The 10,928-nt window shown below is 44.5% G+C and overlaps 1 long non-coding RNA gene across 1 annotated transcript; it reads right to left on the bottom strand.

Annotated features, from left to right (window-relative positions):
- Positions 1 to 2,194: 2,194 nt before the first annotated feature.
- Positions 2,195 to 8,009, bottom strand: LOC116665849. Its single transcript, XR_004322585.1, has 3 exons — positions 7,837 to 8,009; positions 5,640 to 5,765; positions 2,195 to 2,249 (listed from the first exon to the last, which is right to left on the bottom strand). It is a non-coding gene; the product is annotated as an uncharacterized LOC116665849 (long non-coding RNA).
- Positions 8,010 to 10,928: the final 2,919 nt, after the last annotated feature.

Below are 10,928 nucleotides of genomic sequence, written 5' to 3'. Positions count from 1 at the left end.
GCGCGACCGACAGGTGGGCGTGCGCGGCGGGAGCCCGCCCGAGGTGGATTCGTAGTCCGCGCCCCTCGGCGGATGCGGGCCCACTGGGGACCCCGGCCACCCGGGCCTGGCTGAGGCGCCGGAAGCGGACAGGTCAGGGGACTGCTATGATAGTAACGAAGCACCCAGTCGACCCCGACTTCTCATCTGCTGGGAGGCCACCTGGGTGCTGGGCGGGACTCGGGACGTGGGGCACCCGGGAGCTGCGGCCTGAGCTTGGCCCGTCGCGACCCCTAACCGCGGGGTCTTCCTATGCCGGGGTCTCGTAAGTGAGCGCTATAGATCTCAGAGTAGTCTGGGTTTATGGAGGTCACATCCTTTCATTTGTTCGTTTATTCACTTTTCATTCATTCCACAAACATTGAGCGCCTGCTCTGTGCCAGGCTTTTAAGAGGAAAAAAAAAAATAAAAGCACATGTAAAGCGCTTAGCATTAGGGCCTGGCAGATAGTAAATACTCAGTAAGTGTTACCTATTACACACATACATGCACCTATACAGACAGACCAGCTTTCAGGTCATTGATTCAAGAAACAAAAAATCCCCTACCTGCTCACGAATTCACCATCTGCTTCGATCCCCTTTAGCTGAGTGATTCTGGCAAGTTATTTCTCTTTTCCTAAACCTTTGGTTTCCTCACCTGTGAATAAGACTAATAAAAATTTCTTAACTCAAGATTTCTGTGAGGATCAAATTAAATGAGTGTGAGCATACTGGCCAAGAGAGCAAGCCCTTAATAAAAATTAGCTACTGTGATTATTATTCATAACAATTGTCATTGTTTTCGCGTGCAACGTACAGCGAGGCTACTGTTGCCAACCCTGTGCTGAGCAGAGGAGATCAGTAAGATTCTATAAGACAGAAGGCCTGGTCTTTTCAAAAATGGGATGCCATGAAAAATATAAGGGGAGAAACTGTTCTAAAATAAAAGAGCTAAAAAGACTTAACCAAATATAATGTGTGAATCTTGACTGGATCCAGGTGGGTTCTTTTAAGCTGGTAAATTTTTTTTGACAGTTGGAGAAAGTTGAGTATAGCTTAGATATAGATGATTTTAGTGAATTGTTGATAACTTTCACAGTGTAATAATGATATTATGCTCACGTGAGAGAATGTTCTTATTGTTAGGATATGCGTCTGGAGACTCTAGGGGGTGAATGTCATAATGCCTGAGAGTATTTTTTTTAATGCTTCAACAACAAAAAAATCATATATAGAAATTAACACATTTTAAACCGACTATACTTCAATAAAAACTTTTTTAAATAAAGGACTTTGCAACAATGAAAAACAAATATAAACACAGAAAGTAAATAATGCAAAATGTTAGCAATTGTTGGATCAAAGTGGTACTATCAACTTTTCCATATGTCTGAAAAAATTTTTAACAAAAAGTTAAGGAAACAGAATATAAACTGGTACCCATGCTATGATTACAACCATAGAAAAATTCTACCTGCATATGGATAAAGACCGGGAGTGATATGAAAACCTACTGGTGACTTGTAGTGGTTATAAAATCAGGCAGGAATAAAAGATCCATTCAAAGTACAAACTAGACCAATGAGTTTAATCTGACAAAATGGGACAGGAGGGAAGAGGGCAGGGCAGAGCCACTCAAGGAATGACAGCAATTTAACACCAAAATGGTGGAAGATTCAACTCCTAGTTGGCCTTGAAGATTAAGAGGTCTGACTTTTAGTAGACCTTGAGCTTCATTATGTGCTCATTGTAACAGGGTAATAAATAACATGCCCGCAGGCACCATGACCGTCTCAAGGATAATCGCAAAAGGCCAAGGAATGAGCAGTGGCCCAATTCCTGGGAATTCCAGCCCCTTCCCCAGGGTAGTTGGAATGGTCCCACTTGTAGGCATGTGAAGCTACTGAGCCCATAAAAACTGGCAACACCACGCCTAGTGGCCTTTTTTGCTCCCTCCTCTTTGGAGACGGCCCACACTCTGTCTATGGAGTATGTACCTACTTTTATTTTAACCTGAGCACCCAATTCCTACACCTGTTTCCTTGCCTTTCTCTTGCCTTACACTCTATGCAGTATGTATCTCTCTAAATAAACCTACCTTTACTCAACGGTGGCTCGCACTTGAATTCTTTCATGCAGGAAGCCAAGGACCCACACCTGGCCAGGCATGTCCTAGGGGCTCAACCAAGACCTGGGGCATGGCCCTCCTCACGCCCCACATCTGTTTTCCTGCATCAAAAGTATGAAAAGTTCACTGATAGAATTTCACATTCCACTTTGCAATTTTCCTTTAAGACATCTGTCTCCTTTTCACAGAGCAGCAAAGAAAAATATCCACAATTACCTAAAAAGTCATTCCTTTTGAGGACTACTTTTTAGGAAAATACTCCTCCCTCCCTTTCCCCATCTGTGTGAGGCTGGATTTTCTTCATACACTTCAATCAAAGCAACACACCACAGCAGACTGAAATCAGTAGCAGGTATGAGAACGTAGCTGTTTTCCTAGGAAGTCAGACACTAAAGAGCTTTTCAAAAATACAAAATGCTGCTGCTCTTCTGACCAACTTTTTTTGTTTTGACAAGTTGTGTATCATTACAAAATATGTTTTACATTGACATGCAACAAGTTTATGAGAAATAAATTCTCATCCGTATTTTTAAATGTCTCGGTTTTCATTCCTAAACCATGACTAGCAGTAAGATACAGCTCACAAAAACAAAAAAGCTTCTGGGGTCAGCAACAATTTTGCAGAATGGAAAGAAATTGGAAATCAATAATTTTTGAGGATGTCACCTCTAGGTACCAGGAAGACTCCTACTTGACCTTTTATGGGGAGGGGTGCTGGATAGGTAATTAGGTTTATTAATTTGTTTTTTTAAGGGAGGTCCTGGGGATTGATCCCACTCATGCATGCTAAGCATCCATTCTACCACTTGAGCTATATACCCTCCCCTTGACTTCACTTTTGCATGTGCCTTTTCTGTCCACCTCGCTCACTCAGCTCTCTGATGGCCACCAGCTCTGAAAGGACTACTCAGACCATGAGGACCACCAGCTCCAGTTCCTCCTGTTATCCTGCTTATGTTTCTCCATGGCACTTATCACTGGATGCCAGTGTGCAGTAATTTTCAATGTGTATTATCTGTCTCCTCCACTAGACTCTAAACATCAGGAAGCCAGGTGCTTAGTCTTATTCACTGATTATTTTTCCAGCACCTATAACCCTTCTAGACTTCTGGCAGCTGCTCAATAAATATTTGTTGAATGATTCAATGAACAAGTGACCTCATTTAATTCTCACAAAACCCAGTGAGGTGAAGACTATTTGTTGGTTTCCCCATTTTCAGACCAGGAAAGCTGAAAGAAGTCAAGCGACTACTTATGTTGTATATCTATTTTATATATAGTAGTTAGTATCTGCAGATCCCAAACTCCCAATTTATGCCACTCGAGTTCCAAGGGTAGTTCCTGCTCCCACCTCTCCCCCCAGTGTCTTGTCGGGCTCGTAGCTCTCCAACCATCTGTCACTTTGATGGGGCACCACGTGACTTGGGTGCCAGAGTGGCTCTGCTGCCAGTGTCAGTTTTGTCCCGTTAGTAACAATACATGCATCTGCCTCCAAAATCTGCACTTTTCTACCATGTTTGTGCTGTGCCTTAAAACCTCTTGAGGAGTTTTTGCTTTTTGCTTTTAAGTGTATTTTTAAAAGACTGACATCCAGACCCAGTCCCAGACCAATTCAGTCAAGATGTCTGGGTGTGGGCCTGGGCACCGGTTTTTAATGAACCCCCACCTCCCAGCTGTTCTAACACACAGCCTGGACAGAGAACCACCACATGGCTCTCTGGCCTGGGCACAGCCCCACTGGCTGTGTTTCCTAGAAGCACCATGCTCTCTCACTGCTCCGTAGCTTCACAGTGCCCTTCCCTCCGTCTAAAACACCCTTTCCCTAAGTCTAGTCTGGCAGACTTGTATATATTCATCTTGCCAGTCCCAGCACAAGCACTATTGGAAATCACATGAGGTTGGGATTTGGATGGACTTGGGTTACAATCCCTATCACTTACTCGCTGTGTGAACTTGGGTGAGGTATTTAACTTTTCCAAGCCTCAGTGTATTCATCTGTGAAATGGAACTAATGCCAATGGGTATTACGTGGAACTGTTTGTAATGGGAAGCAGATTGTGCAGGTTAAGCATTTGAAACAGCACTGGGTCCTTGGCATAGACTCAATAAATACAAGACAGTAGTAGCAGTAGCAGTAGTGGTAGTTGTTCTTGTAATAGTCATCACAGTAACAGCAGTCATAGTCTGTAGTATCAGAAGAGGTATGCTTTAGAAACAAATCAACTTATTTACAAACAGAAACAAACTCACAGACATAGAACATGAACTTACGGCTACCCAGGAGGAAAGGAGATGGGAAAGGATAAATTGGGAGTTCAAGATTTGCAGATACTAACTGCTATATATAAAACTGATACACAACAAAAGTTCTACTCTATAGCCCAGGGAACTATATTCAATATCTTATAGTAATCTATAATAAAAAAAAGTATATGGAAATGAATATATGTACATATATATATGACTGAAACATGATGGTATACACCAGAAATGGACACATTTTAAACTGACTATACTTCAATATATATACACATATATATATATGTGTGTATATATATTTAAAAATCTAAATTGACAGAGTGTGGGCCCTAATAGTAAATAGTATGTCAATCAAAATGACCATTCCCTGGAGAGGAAAACTAGGGGCCAGATATGGCCCCCTGATTGTTGTTGTAAATAAAGTTTTATCAGAACACAGTCAAACCCAGGCATTTACATATCTCCTGTGACTTCCCTGCTGCAAGAGCAAAGTTGAGTAGTTGCAACACAGATCATCTGGACCACAAAATCTTTACTGTCTGGCCCTTTCCAGGAAAAAATTTGCCCTAGAGCTGTGGTTCTTAAAGTACAGTCCCTGGACTTGCAGCATCAGCCCCTGGGGGTTGTTAGAAATGTAATACTGAGACTCCACCTGAATTCAGAGCCACCAAATCAGATCAGCAATCTGCGCTGTAATACCCTCTGGGGGCTTCCGATGCTTTTTTTTCTGGCTTTTCTCATCACATTAATGCAAGTATTTTTCCATTTTATTAAAAAGAAAAAAAGCCTCACTGGAGGGGAGGGTATAGCTCAGAGGTAGAGCATGAAATTAGCATGCAGGAGGCCCTAGGTCCTAGGTTCAATATCCAATACCTTCATTAAGAAAAATAATTTTAAAATTAAAAAAAAAAGAATAAATAAATAAATCTTATTATCTCCCCTCCACCAAAAAAAAACTTCAAATAAATTTTAAAGAGAAAAACACCTCATACACATTATTTTTCCTACTCTGTGCATGTTTCATGTATATAAATTGTTTCTAATTGTTCACTCTTATGATCACATTAATGAACATCTTCATGCCTAAAGTCTTCTTTCATCTCAAGTTATCACCTTGTATTAGTCAGGATTCTCCAGAAAAATCGAACCAGTTGAAGATGGATAGACAGATAGATAGATAATAGATGTAGATGTGTATATATACGAAGATTTATGATAAGAAGGTGGCTCACGTGATTATGGAGGCTGAGACAGTCCCGAGATCCATCATCGAGAAGCTGGAGACACAGGAAAGCCCATGGTATGGTTCCATTCCAAGATGATTCCAGTCTGGGAGCAGGAGAAGACCAGTGTCTCAGCTTGAAAGCAAAAAGGCAGAGAGCAAATTCTCTCTTGTCCCATTTTCTGTTTCATTCAGGCCTCCAGAGGACACCCACACTGGGGATGACCATCTGCTTTACTTGGTCTTTTTAAAAAATATTTTTCTCTCTTTCTTTCTTTTTTTTAATGAGTATACTGAGGATTGAACCCAGGACTCATGTACGCTAAGCATGCACTCTACCACTGAGCTACACATGCTCCAACACTTGGTCTTTTGATGCAAATGTTAACCTTATCCAGAGACACTCACACAGACGCTTTCAGGATAATGTTTACCCAAGTATCTAGGTGCCCTGTGGGCTAGTCGGGTTGCCACATTCCTACTACTGTGGCTACTCTGTACCACTACTTCTTTATCCATTCATCTGTCAGTGGACACTTAGGTTGTTTCTATACTTTGGCCATTGTAAATCCACCAATTTAAATGTTAATCTCATCCTAAAAAACACTTTCACACTTTCACACTCTGAGTAATGTTTGACGAAATATCTGGGCACTGTGGCCCAGCCAAGTTGACACTTAAAAATTAACCATCATATAAAATAGATAAACAAATGTATACTGTATAGCACAGGGAAATATATTCAATATCTTATAGTAGCTTATGGTGAAAAAGAATATGAAAATGAATATACGTATGTTCATGCATGACTGAAGCATTGTGCTGTACACCAGAAATTAGCACAGCATTGTAAACTGACTACACCTCAATAAAAAAATTAACCATCAGAGATAAATTAACTAAATCAATATTCTAGATATGCAAAATTGAAAGCTGGACTTTAAAATGTGGTAACTGCATCAAGCCACTGTCCTCTATGGGGACTCGGAAAAAGCCAGCCAACCATGTTCTTTGACATCTTTGTGGCATCTCTCCATGTGGGTGATGTAACAAGCACTGAATCTTTTACTGTCAGAGTTGATGGGACCCAGAAACCTTTTAGTTTCCCATTTCCCAAAGTGTGATATGATGACATAAAGCCTGTATTGTTAATAGAGGGAAAACTGGGGAGAGGGCCAGGGGCAAACAATCTTGGGAAATCTTGGGTTCACCAAAGTTAAACAGGTGTCTTTAATGGGACTTCCAGAGGCTGTAATATACAAATGTATAGCCTGATGTGAATCTCCAGAGGGGACCTCACCTCCTGAGTTCCCCAGACATTTCCTGGCCAGAGCTCCCTTCGGCAGCTGCTCAGGGTACAAAGGTGATGCAGGTCACACCCTGAGGGACACAAATCATCTCCAACGATCACATCCCATGGAGTAAAGAACTGAGATTTAAGAGATAAAGTGCCTCCAAGCACCTACTGGATAGCACAGGGAACTATATTCAATTTCTTTTAGTAACACATAGTGGAAAAGAATCTGAAAAAAAAATATATGTATGTATATGGATAACTGATTTGCTTTGTTGTACACCTGAAACTAACACTGTAAATCAACTATACTTCAATATAAAATAAAATTTAAAAAAGAGAGAGAAAGTGTCTTGTCCTGATGGCACGTGGAAGAGCCAAGGCTAAAACCTGCATTCCTGATGCACAGCCTCATGCTGTGTCCAGTCAGAGGTGGGATCTGGTCCCCATTCTGAAAGCAGGAGACACCAAGCACAGCCCTGCCGGGGGCTGATTAGTTATGAAGCTCAGACTGGAACCCTGGTCTCTTCAATTTCAGCCTGGGACAAAGGAAAAGGCCCCCAGCTTTCATGCACTTGGAAGCTCAGAACGGCATGTAGGAGTTATATATTTTTAGCCCTTTTAGGTGACTGAAGGAGTCGGGCTGTGACCCCTGGGCAGATGAATCACTGTTGTGGCATGCCTGGTAAAACTGAGCCGCGCATGAAGTCCCAGAGCCAGCAGATGCTGGAGACCATTCAAAGAGCTGGGCTGCACCCCAGGGCTTCCTGCCCCTGTCAACAGGAAGTCCACAAACGAGGTTCACTTTCTCTGGGATGCAGCAGGTGTGTGGCCCTGTTGAGGTTTGCTCCAAGACCTCTCCAGCCTTCTCAAGCCCCAAGCCTCAGCTACTCTGGGGCCGGGTTGTACTTACCCAGAGAGAAGCCCCATGGTTCAGGTTTTGGCCAGGGCAAAACAGGCATAGCCTGTTGGTGATCCGACTCAGCTTGGAAAGCCTACGGAGGCAGAAAGGAAGCAGAACCCTCTGGCGAGCAGTAATTCTCAGTCACGAGTTAGACTCCCCAGGAGGGCTCGTGAAAATACAGATTGCTGGGCCCCACCCCAGGCATGGCTGAGTCAGCAGATCTGGGGCAGGGCCTGAGAATCTGCATTCCTGACAAGTTCCCTGTTTGAGGACCACTGCTCTAGAGAGACCTCTGGAGGATGCCCTGAGTTCTGTACACACAGAATTGCTCATAGGCAGGCCCCAAATCAATGCTGTCTCTAGTCTTACCATTTTATCCCCAGCCTTAGGGGCAACCCAAGCAGGGAGGTTTCTATCCTGGCTCTCAACCTGTAGCTCAACACATAAAACTCAGAGGATGGGTTAAATTATTGTTTTAGTGTTGTAAAACAAATTTATTGTGATATAATTCACATATCACACAATTCAATGACTTCATATAGTCACAGATACATGCAACCACAACCACTGTCAATTTGAGGGTGTTTCCATCATGTGTACCCTTTAGCTATTGCATCCCTGTCCTCTTTCACCCCAACCCCAGCCCTAAGCAACCATGAATCTAATTTCTGTCTCTGTAAATTTACCTATTTTGGCCATTGCAAATAAATGGAATCATACAAGACATCATCCTTAGGGTCTGGCTTCTCAACTCAGCATAATATTTTCAAGGTTCATCCATGCGGTACCATGTGTCAGTGCTACATCTCTGTTCCTGGCAGAGTAATATTCCATTGTGTTGCTAGACCACATTCTGTTCAGCCATTCATCCATTGTTGGACTTTAATTTTCACAGGGAATAGTTCATTGGTTGTTTAATTTTGCAGAACTACACACACACAGAGTAAACTACTGGATGTTAATTTTTAGAAAAAGGACGTAGGCAACTTCTACTTCGTGTCTCTTAGAACCAGGTTGCCCTGAGCCCACCAGGTGAGAAAGGCCAGGGGTCCAGTCATCAGTCCCCAGTGAAGCCAGCCTTCCCCTCCAAAGCAGCCACAGGTGAGGCCATAACATGGAGGGACCCTGGCCAATGCCACGTGGACTGGTAGACTCTCCTCGCTGAGCCCCACCTCAATTCATATCCAGCAAAATTGGAAGATATAATTAAGTTGTTTTGAACAGCAGCAGGAGGGAACTAGGGCAGCTGTCATGCATTCCCTCCAGAGGTTTACTGGGGAGTCTCTAATCCCAGCCACCACCCACTGCGCGGATGGCAGATGACTACACAGGCCTCTGGAGGGGGTCCCTCCTTCTGCCCTGTCCCTTACTCCCTCCTCTACCACAGGACAGTGCCTGTCAGTCCCTCCCCTCCTCTGCTCAAAGCCTCTGCAATGTGCCCCCAGCCCTCATTCTCACCACTTTCTATGCCTATGTTCCTCTGACCTGCCATGCATACTCCCCAGTGTTTTGTTTTGTTTTTTTAAGTTTTGTTGAGATCTAATTCACACACAGAACATTTGCCCATTTTAAGTGTACAGTTCGGTGCATTTACAGTGTATTGTCACCCTCCCTGCCTGGCCTGGATCTGCTGGTCTGTTTCTTCCACTGGGAAGTAAGGGGTCTTCACTGCTTGTTCACCACTGCCCCCCCCCCCCAGTGCCTTCAGACTACCTGCCCGGCACGGTGTGGACCTCCTTGAGCACTTAAGAGTTGTCAAGCTCCTCGGAGGATGGGGCGGGTCCTTGAGACAAGGGTCTTGGTCTCAGCCAACTCGAGGTGTGGACCTCACCTGTGCATGGATCGGAAGAGGAAGGGTCCTCACTCTGCACTCTGCCCAGCCCCCGGCAGACTGGCCAGTCCCACACCTGCTGCCTCTCTGTGAGAGGGACAGCAATCTTTGCTGACAGCTGAGTGGAAACTAGCAGCTTCCCTGGTTGGCCCCTCTGCTCTCACTTTTGTATCCCAGCATAACACCCCAGGCAGAGACTTGTTATTTTCTTATAGTTGAAAGAGCAGGTCTGAGCTGGCAGCTCCAGGTGTAACAGGTGCCTCTGGGATCCAATACAGACCCTGTGCCCTCCTCTGACTCTACTGCAGGGTGGCCCCTCATCATACACCGTGCTTCCTGCCCAGGAGTAGAGGTCGTTAGGGCCTCTGGGAGCTGCCCTGACTGGGAGGCAGAGGCCAGTAAGTGTTCCGACCCTCCTTCCTTGAACAGATGTGCAGTTTTCTTTTCTTTTTTTTTTAATGTAGCATATTTTTCTTTTTTTCAGTGGAGGTACTGGGGATTGAACCCAGGACCTCGTGCATGCTAAGCATGTGCTCTACCACTGAGCTATACCCTCTCCCGATGTGTGGTTTTCAAACAAGGCCACCAATTCACTGATACCTCCCAGCAAGAGGTACCAGCCCTGTCACCTCCCACCTCCAACCAGGGGGGCTTTTGTGATGCCTTCAAGGAGCAGGATGCAGTGACTATTTGGCTGCTGCTAATCACACTTGGGACACTGGCTTTGGGAGACTTTGGCTGTCATGTAAGAAATCTTGGTGGGGCCACCAGGTGAAGAGATGAAGAGAGAGAAAGACCATGGCCAGGGGTGGGGAGTGGTGTGAAGGGGAGCAGAACTGAAGGAAAGGAAGGAGAAAGGAGGACCCCTACTTGGGCCCCATTGCGCAGTGAGCCTTGGGGAGCCACTACCCAGCCGGGCCTGTTGAGACCCAGGTGAGAGCTGCCTACCTGAGCCCAGGCAAACCTCAAGATTTGTTAGCAAAAATAACTGACAGTTACGGCTGTAAGCCACTGCTTGGGGGTGACTTACTCCTTGGCCGTAGATAAAGCACCTTCTAATCAGTTCTTCCTCCTTCCTGGTCTCACTCCAGCTTCCTGAGGACCAGCTCCCCAGATAAGCCACCTGCCTTCAGGTCCTTGTCTATGGTTCTCCATTCAAAAGGACCCAAACCTGCTGGGGAGGTAAGGTCATTCAACTTGGGTAAGATCATTAACCCACGCCTTGGGGGCTTCATCCAGAAAAACGGAAGGAGTATCATTTCTTACCTAA

This window comes from Camelus ferus, chromosome 9, assembly GCF_009834535.1.
Source record: "Camelus ferus isolate YT-003-E chromosome 9, BCGSAC_Cfer_1.0, whole genome shotgun sequence".
Classification (NCBI taxonomy): domain Eukaryota; kingdom Metazoa; phylum Chordata; class Mammalia; order Artiodactyla; family Camelidae; genus Camelus; species Camelus ferus.
The sequence above is the reverse complement of the archived record's forward strand: the minus strand, read 5'-3'. Positions and strand labels throughout refer to the sequence as shown.